This window comes from Corvus kubaryi, unplaced genomic scaffold, assembly GCF_017639235.1.
Source record: "Corvus kubaryi isolate FWS band 111438036 unplaced genomic scaffold, C.kubaryi_AGA036_p1.0 split1-37296, whole genome shotgun sequence".
NCBI lineage: Eukaryota > Metazoa > Chordata > Aves > Passeriformes > Corvidae > Corvus > Corvus kubaryi.
In genome coordinates, this window is record NW_024582075.1 from 6,694,650 (window position 1) to 6,707,354 (window position 12,705).

A 12,705-nucleotide genomic window follows, 5' to 3' on the forward strand; every position below is an offset into this window, starting at 1 on the left:
TTAGAAATCTTTTTTCCTTAAAAACTCATACCAATAGCAGAGCAACCACACAAATCCATATTTTTCTGTTTTAAAACAATTCGTATCTATGTAGTGATGCTTATGAACTAAACTTCTTAAATTTTTCTCCAGAGGTAATTAAAAATCTTTTTTCAAAATTTTATTCTTTTCAAAAATGTTGTCACCCACTCCTAAATGTAGATGTCTTGCATTAACTTTGGCATAAAATAAACACCATTGCTTTCCTGCTAGTTTTCAGAAATCAGAGGGTCTGGGTGTTGGTGGGCCTCATTTCTGATTAAAATCAGTTCAGCAGCATAATTTTGGTAGAGTTCAGTAAGAACTTTCATAAGCAGATTCACAAATAGTGAAATTAACCATTGCAGCACTGTAAGTCTGGTAAACTTCAACAGGAACTTTCACAAACATAGATTCACTAATAGTGCAGTTTATTGGAGCAATAAATTATAGATTCTTTTAGATTGCCAGTGATAAATTCACTAGACCTTCAAAATATAAGCGCACTTTGTACATGTACTACATATACAGTAGTATGTAGAAGTATTCCTGAGTATATTCCAACTCAGTTGGAGGTGCAAAACTTAACTAAAGAGGTGCCCCTGCTTTTGGGAGATGAGTAAGCCCATTCACTTTTCTGCAAAGGTGGTTGTATTCTCATTCTTTGCCCTAGAGGATTTCGAATGCCAGTTTATACTTTTGGGAGTAGTGAAGGTGAGACTATAGTCAAATATTCTGTAATTAACATCAAAAATGGTGGTGCTGGGTAGCCACTTTATATGTGAATGAGATATCGAGAGTAGCTCAGAGATTACAAACTATGGGTCTTGTGCAAAGGTGGAGCAGAAAGGTGACAACTTAGCATCAGTCACTTTTCCACCTGGCTAATTGCAGCATTAGGGGTCATTCTCCACCTGATAACCCATCACTCCATCAGCAGGCCATCATGCCCCCTTAGCCACACATCTCATGGCATATCTCACAGCTGCAGCCCTCATTCCTACTAGATGTCAAAAGAGGAAAAAGTACAAAACATCCCCTCATTTGAATGTTTCATGTCAGTTCTGTGCTTAGATCTCCACAGCTAATCACCTGTGAACAGACAAGTTCATTTGAGTGGCCTGCTGTCTCTCCAAAGACATGGTAAATAAATTCCTGCCATTGCAGAACAGTTGGACTACATGACCTTTAAAATCATCTAGTTGACTTTTGACATTTTTGCTTAGCATATTTAATTGAGATTTAGTCATAGTAATTAATGTTTTAGTGGGTATTTAGAGTGGAGTTATTCATTATATGCTTATATGTAAGCCAGCATCCAGCTGAAGCTTCCTCTCAAATTATTTGAAGGTAGTTAAATGGCAGAAAAATTAGTTCTTAGTTTTCCCATATTATACTTCTTACTGAGTCTTCAGTGGAGTTCCTGACACAGAGCTGCTTCAGTCTCACAGAAATCAGCATCAGGATCTGAACCTCTTTGGTTAATTCCCCTTTGGTTTGATTGAGCATTGTCTTGACGATTAAAAATCTTAAGCCTTGTAGTTGCATGTTTATCTTGCTCTGTACTTATCTTGTTAGGCCATTCTTTACTAGATTAAACAAATATTCCCCCTTCAAAAATATAATCATGTTGAGTTACTTGCATGCTGCAATCAAGCCATGTTTTCACCCTCTGAGATAAAAGAGTTTCTTTGAGCTTGTTAAGAATCACTGTAAATTGTGTTTACACCACTTATTTCAGACAATAAGCAGCAAGAAAACAAGCAACAACTCAGTGTTCATTCTCCGGTAACATACTCCGTAGAACTTCGGTACTAGGCACATGCATGTATCATTCCAGAAATAGCATCATTGCTGTCATTAAGAAAAGTGTCTTAACCCACTTCTTGCTACCCCACTGCTTAACTACCAAAGAATAATATATAGCTTCACAGAGCATTTTTTGAAGCTGTAGGCGATTGTCTACCTTACATCTTAAATCCTTTTAAGCATTACTGGGTTTTATGTAGACTCACATTTTAAGCCTTGCACTCTTAATGCCACAGGCATAATTTTTTGTATGATTTTATATAAAATTATATTACAAACACACTGCTTAAATAGGTTCATCTTCATAAGTGATCGTGATCACTGTCTCTGTTGCTCTCTGTACTTTCCACTCTACTAACTTTTCTGTCTTCAGATTTGAGACTGTGCTATATAACAACAGTTTCAGCTTTCTTAACTACAGGTAAACAGCAGAGCCTCTTAAGATTTGAGACTTAATAATTGCACATGCTAAGTAATGTTTCCTTAAACAAACTGTATGTTAAGAAATCATAATGGATTCAAAGTACAAACTGGTATGTCAGATCTTCTGTTAGCTTCCTTATGAGTGGATATGTTATTAAGTACTTACAGATTCGTACTATGTCTCTAATGGATCCAAAGATCTCACTACAGTTTTTAAGTAAGCAAAACCATTTTTGTAGCATGGTTTGTTTCCATGGTAGAACATAACAGCTGGGACAAAGTAGTTTACTGGAGGTACATTATATTTCCTTCATAATTCTCCATTTTACTTGGAAGAACCTTTCTAACTTTGCAACGTATTTTTGCACATTCATTTTAAAATCGTATTTCCAGTTAAACAGCAGACTCTTTGTAGGAGAAACAAAATTAGGAGGGAAAAGATGATCCATTTACAGCTCAGATTTGAAAATGGAATCAGCTGAGATCAGAAAGCTAACTGACAGGAATCATAGAAGATAATGATGGTAGGAATGACAAGGGAAAATGCAGAGAGTGTTATAATATAACAAGTACAAAGAATATTTTGTAGTGGTAGTACCAGAAAAAGTGGTGGACACAGAGGAATTGTCAACAGTCATAAAATTAAGAACTTGGACTTCAAGTTTACTTTTGACTGTATATATTTTTTCCTTCTGATCATAGCTTTCTTTAGTTCTTTCTTTGAGTGTTTTTTCTGCAGATTTCCTGGATTTGTAAAGATATCTGCAAATTCTGAAATAGTTATCATGAATGGATATCATTTCAGTGTAGAGACTGCCCTATCCACAGTATAAACCAACAGTCATGAATGTGATTTTCCTCCATTTGTTGTTAGACAGATTACATTTGATGTGCATAAAAGGTGCTTACACTAAGGTTGTATAGTCTCTCTATCTAGAGGAATACATTCCTATAGTATTAATTCAAAACTGTGCTTTCAGATTAGTTCCATATATTCAAGTACTTTACTTGCAGCTGGGAGAAGTTCCTTCATAGCAGTGCTGAAATCAGTGGAATCTATGTGTCTTTAATGCTAAAGTCAGGATTTTGTTTAGCAGCAGCTCCCCAAGTCCCTTAAAGCTCAATAGACACCTGTGTCCACTTCTCCATAAAAACAGTGTTTGCAAATACACTGGACATCTCCAGAACCTTTCTGCAATATCTGTATTTTCTGAGATAGCTTAATCCTGACACTCTGCTGAGATTTCCTGTAAGACCCTTTGCAATTTTGACATTTTTACATACACTGTCTATTTTTCACAGTCTTTCGTGCACAGCTGTGTCATAAATCCCTGGACTAACCTTCTGCAGCATTGCAGAAGAACTTCAAAATTTAGTCATCTGAGTCAAATTTCCTGAGACAGTAACAAGAATAATTGTGTGATACTTCTTTATCTTATGCAAAACTTTTCTGGATTTTTGTCAGGTTTTTGTTGTTGTTCTTGAGTAATCTTTCCTTTTCCTTCTCAGGCCTCCCTAGCTTCTCTAGGCTAGTTCTCTCATTTATGCCAGGTGATTTCATCTGCCACCCCCTCTAGTGGTTTGGCCTTATCTCTCCAGGTTTCACTTATACTACACAGTGGGCCTTGCATTCATCAAACATAGCACAGTCAAATGGTGAAAAGACTATTGGAGTCCACAGCACTTACTTCCCTGTAGGCAAACTAGAATAGCAGCCATTCATCTTGGTCTGATCCTCTACTGTTAATGAATTTTCACAGCATGCGTTTCCAGTGTTAGATGAAACACTTTTATGAGGCTGTCTGAGGAGGGCATGAAGTGATTTCTGTGCTTCTGTCTCAAGAGAGTAGTTTCATGATCTTAAAGTTTGTCCTCTGGCAAGTTATAATCCCCTGTGATATACCAGAGCAAATAATTGACCAAGGATACAATAATGTGACGGCTTTTATGGCTCTTAGGGAAAATGCTTCTAGGTGTCAAGTAGCATAGGTGTTTATTCCTGAACTGAATGCACTGTGAAACAGTTTCACCCTCGGAAACACCACATGCATTCCCCATTACTAGTAATGGAATATGGCGTTCTCTTCATATTCTGACCTATAAGTGCACTGTATTTCCTACCTGCTTTGGTTCCTTGAGAAAGAGCAGGACATGTATCTTTCCTTAAGCCTCCTGAACAAGTCCTGTTGTCTCATATCCCACCCCCCCCCCCCCATTGTCCCTCTGTCCCTCCTTCTCCCCCCAGGACATCCCGCCATTAACACCAGATGTCATGAGGTGTCATATTGCCTCATGGATCAGAGGGACCAGACCACAACATAACACAGAGAAGAAAAGACTGCAGCAGTGCAAGAGTCCTTAAAAGTTCCATACAAGCATTCAAAGTCAACATCTCATCATCTTTTTCCTTGAAAGTCCTCTCATTCCTACAAGTTTATAACATTCTTAGAGAAACAAGTTTCCTGGTCCATCCTCTATCAGTTCCCTGCCCATCCCCAGAATCCCAAAATAGTATATACTTCTTAAGCACCATTCTTCCCTTTTCACTGTAACATGAAAAGAGATGGGAAAGAGAAGGAAGTGGATTTGTGTAAGCCCCAGGCTCCTCCCACTCATCAGTCAGTCCCTTGGAAGGTTAGTGCTTAATTGAAGCTGTCTGCTCAGGGCCTTCTTTCCATGAAGTTATTTCAATTCTGTAAGATATGTTTACTCAAAGTCTAAATAAAACTACCTTCCTCTTCCATCCTCCTTAACAAGTTGATGTAGAAGTAATGGTCTTTGACTTGAAAACAGCTTAAAAAGTAAATTGTGAAGAGTCTGTCTTTAGTAGTATAGCAAGAATCTTTAGAAATTTTTGAAAACTATTTTAAAGCGATGTTTAACATCTCTCTCTTTAATTTTTACCATAGAAATAATGAAAATATCAGATCTAGCTAGAGAGAGAGAGGGACAAATTTGATCTTGCTAGAGAACTGCAACTGCATGAACTGATGCATTAAAAAAAAAGGCATCTTTGGACTTCCTGTAAAACTGCCCTATTTTTCTTTCTTTTTTGTGATTTAGAAGAGGTCAAATAAAGAAAAAATGAGTCAAAGTCCACATAAAATGGTAGAATGGAAGGAATTGTCTCTCTGAGGAATCATTTGTCCTTCGTGAATACTGAATCCCCAGGGTTGATGGTGCACTGCTGAGGCCAGGTAGCAGCTGTTCTTTTCACATATTCTAATTAGTAAAAGAAGTCCCATACTTTTTTTTTGTACACAGGTCTTTGGGCAAGTAAAAATACATTACCTTTTGATCTGCTTCCTGCACTTCTCGTGCTGAGTAGGCTATTTGTACAGTATTGGTGCTATCAAGAGTAGCAGCAGCAGTAGCAGTAAGTCATTGTACAGTGATCTTGAGAGAATATGGCCACATACAGACATATATTTCAATGCATGCTTCTGTCCTTCCGGCATTTTTTGGCGGTAACCACATGAAATTGTTTATTTTTTTTCCTCTCTCTACCCAAGATATTCTACATACTGTTCTTATATTTCTCCCAATGCTTCCCAGGCAGAGTCCATACATTGGCATATACCTTTTGGCACATGACTCTCGACACATGAGTAGTGATTCAAGGATATACAAGATGCACCAGGTCTAATATGCCATTTATTATTATTATTGTTGTTATTATTATTATTATTATTATTTATTATTATTATTATTATTATTATATTGTGGTGAATCTTTCACAGTGGTTTAAAAAAGTTTTTTAAATGAAACTTTTCATATTTGCCTCTTAGTGGAGGTGGCAGAACATGCACAATAACCATAAGGCATTTTTAGCTACTTCACTTTCTTGGCCTTGAAGGAATCTCTCCTGTTGCCACCACATGGGTGTTGGGGTTTTAGGAGTTCTCCTTCTGTTTTCTCTTTCTCTTAAAGAATTTTCCCCATACATGTTGCCAGGGGGACAAATTACTGGATGCTTAATTAAAACAAAAGACCTGGCCACAGAGGGAGGGGTGCATCTGGCTATTCTCTTTCACCTGGGCTTGTGGGCTGTGAGTTGTCGTGTTTGGATGGAGAGAGAGGCTGGAAGGAATTTGTCAGCACTGGAGACTTCTGCTTTTTCAGCTGCCTTCCCTCCACCAGAGAAACCCTGGGATCCCAAGCCCGTCTTTCCCTGCCCTGCTGGGAGCTGGGCTGCGGCCGCCCTGCTCCCACCATTGCTTTGAGCCTTTGCTACTCTGTACCCCGCACATCCTGCCTGCCGAGACCTCCAGGGGTTCCCACCGCAGCTCCGGAGTTCGATACATCTCGGCTGCCACCTGGGATTTGTGCTTGTCCCTGCCGCTCCAGCCTGCTGTTCCCCAGGGTCCGGCTGGACACCGGGATCAGCTGCCCAGGGGTTTGTGAAGCTCCTTTATCCCATCCCTTCCCAGGATCCCAGGCCACCAGTGCCGCATGCTCCCCGAGCTCGCTCCGGAGCGCCCCCTGCAGCCGCGGGGGAACCATCGCACCTGCCCTGCTCACCGGGAGCCGCCAGCGCCCCTGCCGGCTGCGAGCGGAACTGCACCCGAGGGGAAAGGGCCTGACAGCCGAGAAGGCTGGCACTGGGTTTGTGATTGTTTGCTCTTACTGCCATAGTTATTGTTGTTTGTTTGACTTGTTATACACATATAGATATATCATAGTAAAGAACTGTTATTCCTATTCCTCATATCTTTGCCTGAAAGCCCCTTAATTTCAAAATTATAATAACTCGGAGGGAAGGGGGTTGCAATTTTTTTTTTTTTTTTTCATTTCAAGGGAGACTCCTGCCTTCCTTGGCAGACACCTGTCTTTCAAACCAAGACAATGGGAAAGAAACAGGACTAGAGGCAGATGTCCTAATGGAGACACAGGTTATGGTGCATGTAGGAGGAGGTGATGTTAGAGGCAGTTGCAGCTGGGAGAGAAACTCTGCTGTCTGAAGACCTAGAAGTGGGGGAGCTTCCACTCCTACAAAGGGTGCACTGTCATCAGCCTGTGGAACATGGACATAAAGGGCTTCCCTAAATTAATTTGTATTTAAGCCAGCACACAGTTTACAGAAAAAACACCAGTATTGATTTTAAAAAGTGCCAATGATGAAAAAGTGCTGGACTTGTCTTGAACACAAATTTATCACATTATGAATTATTCTGGTTTTGTTAAGAATAGCAGTTTGATCACAGCCAAAAAATAACATTTATGAACTCCTTATTTTTCACTGCGAAAACCCATGTATGTAGGTTTGTAAGTTATTCTTGTCTCCCTATAGTCACCAGATACTCTTAGGAATATAAGAAGCCCTTTCATATTGATTTTCTGTTCCCCTTCATTGCTTAAACAGGCAAAAAATAATGTATGTCTGTGACTGCTTTATTGGCCTCTAAGTGTATTCTTTGTTAATGAATCAGTGAAGCTTAAGAACCAAATTCATCTGTAAAGTAAATTAACTAAACCCTCTGAAGCTGCACAAGCAATAAAAATTGGAATTAAATATTTAATATGATGCAGCCTTGAAATATTTCTCTTGATACAGATACAGATAAAAGAAGTGGCAATTCAGTAAAGCATGACTCCAGAAGTCAGATAATACTTCAGGCAAAATAATCTTGCGTTTGAGATTAACCACACTCTATATTACCTGCCTGCTCCTGCTACTTCTTAAAAATAAAGTGTGCAGCAACAATCAGAAATTATTTAAAGATGTAACTCAGAAGGAAATACTTTTCCTATACAGTTAGCAAGTGCTGTTTATCATGCACTTAGTATCAGATTATGCTTGAGGGAAAAAAAAAATTCTGCAAGTGTTCCTCCTTCTAAAAATTCTTCTTTGATCATCTGTTTATTGTGATAAAATAATTTTTTTAAAGTGAGAAATACTTTTAAAAAGAAATACTATTTTAGTAGTCTAGTTAGAAAATGTAGCTTTCAAGTGCTTACTCTGGAGAAGCCAAAAAGTCAGTTCAGTAGATCACATTGTCTTAACAGAACAAGATGTCCATTTTAATAAGAACCCTAGCTTTCCAAATCTCTTGATTACTACCTTGCTTGCTTCTTTCATTCCCGTTTAAAATTGGATCACCTGAAGAGCATAATAAAAAATACGTTATTTCTCTTTTTTTTTTGCAGGAAAGAGAGAATAATTGGCAAGTTTTAACTTAAAACACTGCACATACCTATACTTCAGAAAGCTGAATGTAGCATTAGGATGTCTCCTCTATTAAAAAGCGTATGAATTTTGCTGCTCGTGCATTTGCCTGGACCAAGCTAGGAGTGCCAAATGCCCCACATTACATTCCCTTCACAGAAGAGGGAGATAGTCAACTTCTTTAACTCCCCAGAATGTCAGAATCAGCCCTGTGTGTCCCCTTTCTCTCGGCTTGTGTTGATCAAGGCAAGCTGTAGGTCCTTGACTGTCCTTCTGTACAAGCAATCTTGTGCAACTGCTGTCCTCTCCATGCTTGCGAGTTGGTAGCTGACAAAACCCCCTGTTGCAGAGAACATGACTGTAGTCTTTTTGTTTCTGGCTGTGCCAAATACCGTTTCACTGCTACTCTAAGGAAACCAGACTTTGTTGTTGTTCCTGCTTCTGTTCTTCTCAGTACTCAGAGTCTATCTTTTCTAATCCCTGACTGGGGTCTAGTATTTCAGAGCTTTCCTGGGATCAGAATTATAAGTAGTCTTCCACTAAATGAGATCCAGAACTTTTCAAATTCAAAATTGGTATTCAAAATTGTGTCATTCTGATTATCATGTTTCTCTATATCCCCATAGATATTGACTAGATCTTGCCAAATAACTTCTTGTAACTCAAAAACTACAAGAAACCAGTGCAGTGAAGTCATGAAGACTTACAGAGGGCACAATATGCCATTTCTGAGAAACTGCATGTCACAAAATTAGAAACTTCTGTTTCTACTCTGTTTTTATAGACTAATAGGCATTGCAAAGCAAGACAGAACCGAATTTTTAAAAGTTATTTTTCTTGTAATTTGATTTTAATCTCTGTAATTCCAAAATATTCTAATCATTGATATGTTCTTGATTTTTCAGTTTAACTATTCAGTTTTGTTCCTAATCCCTAACTGGATATACCAAGACTCCAACTACAAAAATTAGTGTGGCAGACATATTAAGATAATGATAATGACCATAAGGTAGATTCTAGAGACAATTTCACAAAATAACTATGAGAGTCCACATCCATGTCTGATACTGACTACAACATGCAAACTTCAGAAAATCAATCTAATGTTATATCTGCTTGTTAATTGCAAAAAGGCAGGCTTCCAAAATGTCTGTCCAAAGGTATAAAAGATATATCTAGAATAAGATATATTATGTGTTTTTATGCTCTTAAGTTGAATTTCAAGAATGGGAAAAGTTCAGTATTTGAAATTTTTCATACAATAGCCCTCTTTCTTCCCATATGTACTTCAGAAGTTTTTCCACCTTCACATGGTTTCTATTAAATACCATTGGTTGTATCATTAACATTTTCACATTAAACAGCCCAAACAAAACCATCATCCTTTGAATGCCCTTTTAAAATCTCAGTAAAATTACTCTAAATAACTGGGCAAGGGTTTGTTTATTCCTTTTGATGGCATTCTCCCGGCAATGGATGAAAACAATGTATGTTGAAATAGTGCTGATTTAATGCAGTTCTCTAGTCATGGTACCAATGCAGGAAATTTCTGTTACTTTATCTTTTCGACAAGCAGAAAATGCAGTAGAATGGTCTAATTCTTTCCTTCAAAATCCAGAAAACAGCAGTTCAAAGATTGACAGATCTAGTAAAAAGTTCCAACCACTGTATTTGTACATGATTATGGCAAAGGTTGTTTTTATTCTAAAAAGAAAGAGCAGGGAAAATAGACTGAAAAGGAACCATAAAATTCAGTACTTGCCCATTGATACAAAATTTAGTCACTCTGGATCACGTAACTTATTATCATGACAGATGTTTAATAGTTTTTTATTTGGGTAACACTGTAAACGGAAGCAGTGCTTCCAAATTAATTAAAAAACAGCCCTCTGCTAACAACCTGACAATGTAATTGGCATTGGTGGTAAAGAAGTACGATTTGGTTAAAGAAAAATTATGGAGTGGAACCCAGGAAATTTCCTTGCAGGAAATGTTTTTTGAAGGAAAGAGGAATTTTAACCCAATCCAGCAGCTAAGCACCACATAGCTGCTTACTCACTCTCCCACCAGTGGGATCAGGGAGAGAAAAAAACAAGAAAACATATGCATCGAGATAAAAACAATTTAGTAGGGGAAGCTAAAGCTGCACACACTAGCAAAACAAAACAGGGAATTCATTCACCATTTTCCAGGTGTTCAGCCATCTCCAGGAAGCAGGGCTCCATTGTGCAAAAATTGTTTGGGAAGACAAATGCCATCACTTGGGACATTTTCCCCGTCCCTCTTCTCCTCCCGTCTCTAAGTACTGCTATGGTCTGGTCAGGTGAGATCACCTGTGTCCCAGCTGTGTCCCCTCCCAACTTTTTGCTCATCCCCAGCCGCCTCATTGTGATGTGGGAGTGATGTGAAGAGAAAAAAAGGCTTTGCTCTGGTAAGCACTGCTAAGCAATAACACAGACATCCCTGTTTTATCCAAACTCTGTTCATCACAAATCCTAAACAGCCCTATACTGGCCACTGTGAAGAAAATTAACTCTATCCCAGCCAAACCAGTTGAAAGGGACAGGAAAGAGTGCAAGTGAAGCCAAGTAGTAGGTGGCATATTAGACGCTGTTCGGTGTGGAGTGGCATATTTATACTATATACCATATAAGAGAGTGCTTGAAAAGTAATTGCACTCCAAGATTTAAAGTGTTCTTGATTAAAGGCAAATTGGACTGCTTCAAGAGGAAAATGCCCATTCTAATTTATTTGGAGAAAATCAGACATGAATCTGGGGGGAAGTCTACTTTGTGATTAAAATACAGGAATCTTAGATCAGATGTTGAATGAAACAAAACTGGAGTTTCAGTTGTAAAAGGCAGTACTGGAAGAGAAAACTAAGGCTAGAAACAGGACAGAAATTAAGAAGCAAATAATTGAATAGAAGGGAAAGAAAAGTAGAGAACAGAAGTGAAAAAATCCAGATGCTCTTCTAAATAGGACATGAGAGGTTGTTTTTTATTGTAATGATAATAGCTGAACCTTTCGTCTGCTGTTGAGCTACTCCCATTTGGATGCTTCTTTGCTGCCTGCCTTTACATTCTGTATCCATAATTGCATAAGCTGTGTAGTAAAGTTAAGAGTGGGCCCACAGTTACGACTGCTTTACCCTTGATTTTTCAATTTGACCTCCCATGTCTCTTGAGAGAGTCACCAGAGCGCACAGTAAGGCAAGAGATGTCTTTGGTGGTTGTCTCCATGTGTGTAGCAAAGGCCCCTTCAGTCACCAACACAAAGGCAAAAATATTCAAGTAAGGCAAGTGAGGGCAATGGACTCATTAAGGGAAATGCTGGTGATGTTCTGGCAGAGATCCAAAGAGCTTACAAAGGAATGGGGATTAAAATACTCATATGCTTGCTCAGCCTGTGTGGTTTGGCTGGCATGAAAGCAAAATAACAAGCTCATCCCCTAGGAAGAGAGGACAAGACAGTAAGTAAAGCAGCCAAGGGTCATTTAGCATTTCAGAAAAGGGGATAAAGGCACAGTGTAATGTCCCAGTAAATCTGACTGGAGGCCAGAGCCAGGAATCCTGATTGCCCATTGTAGCTCAGTCTGGGGTTTTCCCTGTGGCTAGAGGCTGGTGCTTCCACCTTCCTGTCTCTTTGTCTTCACATCAGCAGAATGTGGAGGATGATATTAAAAACTTTTGCAGGTATTTTCTGGTGCTTAATTTAGTAACATTTTGTAAAAGAGAAACGTACCTGGAAACATTAAATTTGTTCAACTGTCTTGTTTGTACATTAGAAATCCTCATGTGTACAACCATTACATTCAGATGGCAAGTTTACACTGTACTTAATTTCATATAGCCAGCAGCATGAGCATTTCCAAGCAATACAGAGAACAAAAGCTACACATTCCTTGGAACAGGTCCCTCTGAAGTCCTTTGTGTGGGGATGGATAGACAGAGAGAGACAGATATTTACAGGCACAAGGGAAAGACCCTGAGAGAGACTATATTATGTATAATAATATAATCTTCCTCTAGTAATAACAAATGACAACTCTTAAATCCTCTGATTTGGGTGGTAAACTGGAGAAAAAGGAGGAGGAAAATTACAATTTAATAGAAATCAGTTTCCACATAGGATTGCTAATGGTTCTTCAGTGTGCTGACTGGAGGGGACTAAGTCAAGGTGGAGTGCACCCCTCCAACTGTATTTACTCCTTACAAATTGTGGAGTGACACAACATGAGGCTGAAGTGGGGTCATGAGGCGGTGGGGCAGGGATTGAGATGGAGCATG

The 12,705-nt window shown here is 38.8% G+C and overlaps 1 protein-coding gene across 6 annotated transcripts in view; it reads left to right on the forward strand.

Moving 5' to 3' along the window:
* The window catches only part of PCSK5 (proprotein convertase subtilisin/kexin type 5), a 229,293-nt gene that overhangs the window by 55,334 nt on the left and 161,254 nt on the right, over positions 1–12,705 (forward strand). The window lies entirely within an intron of this gene.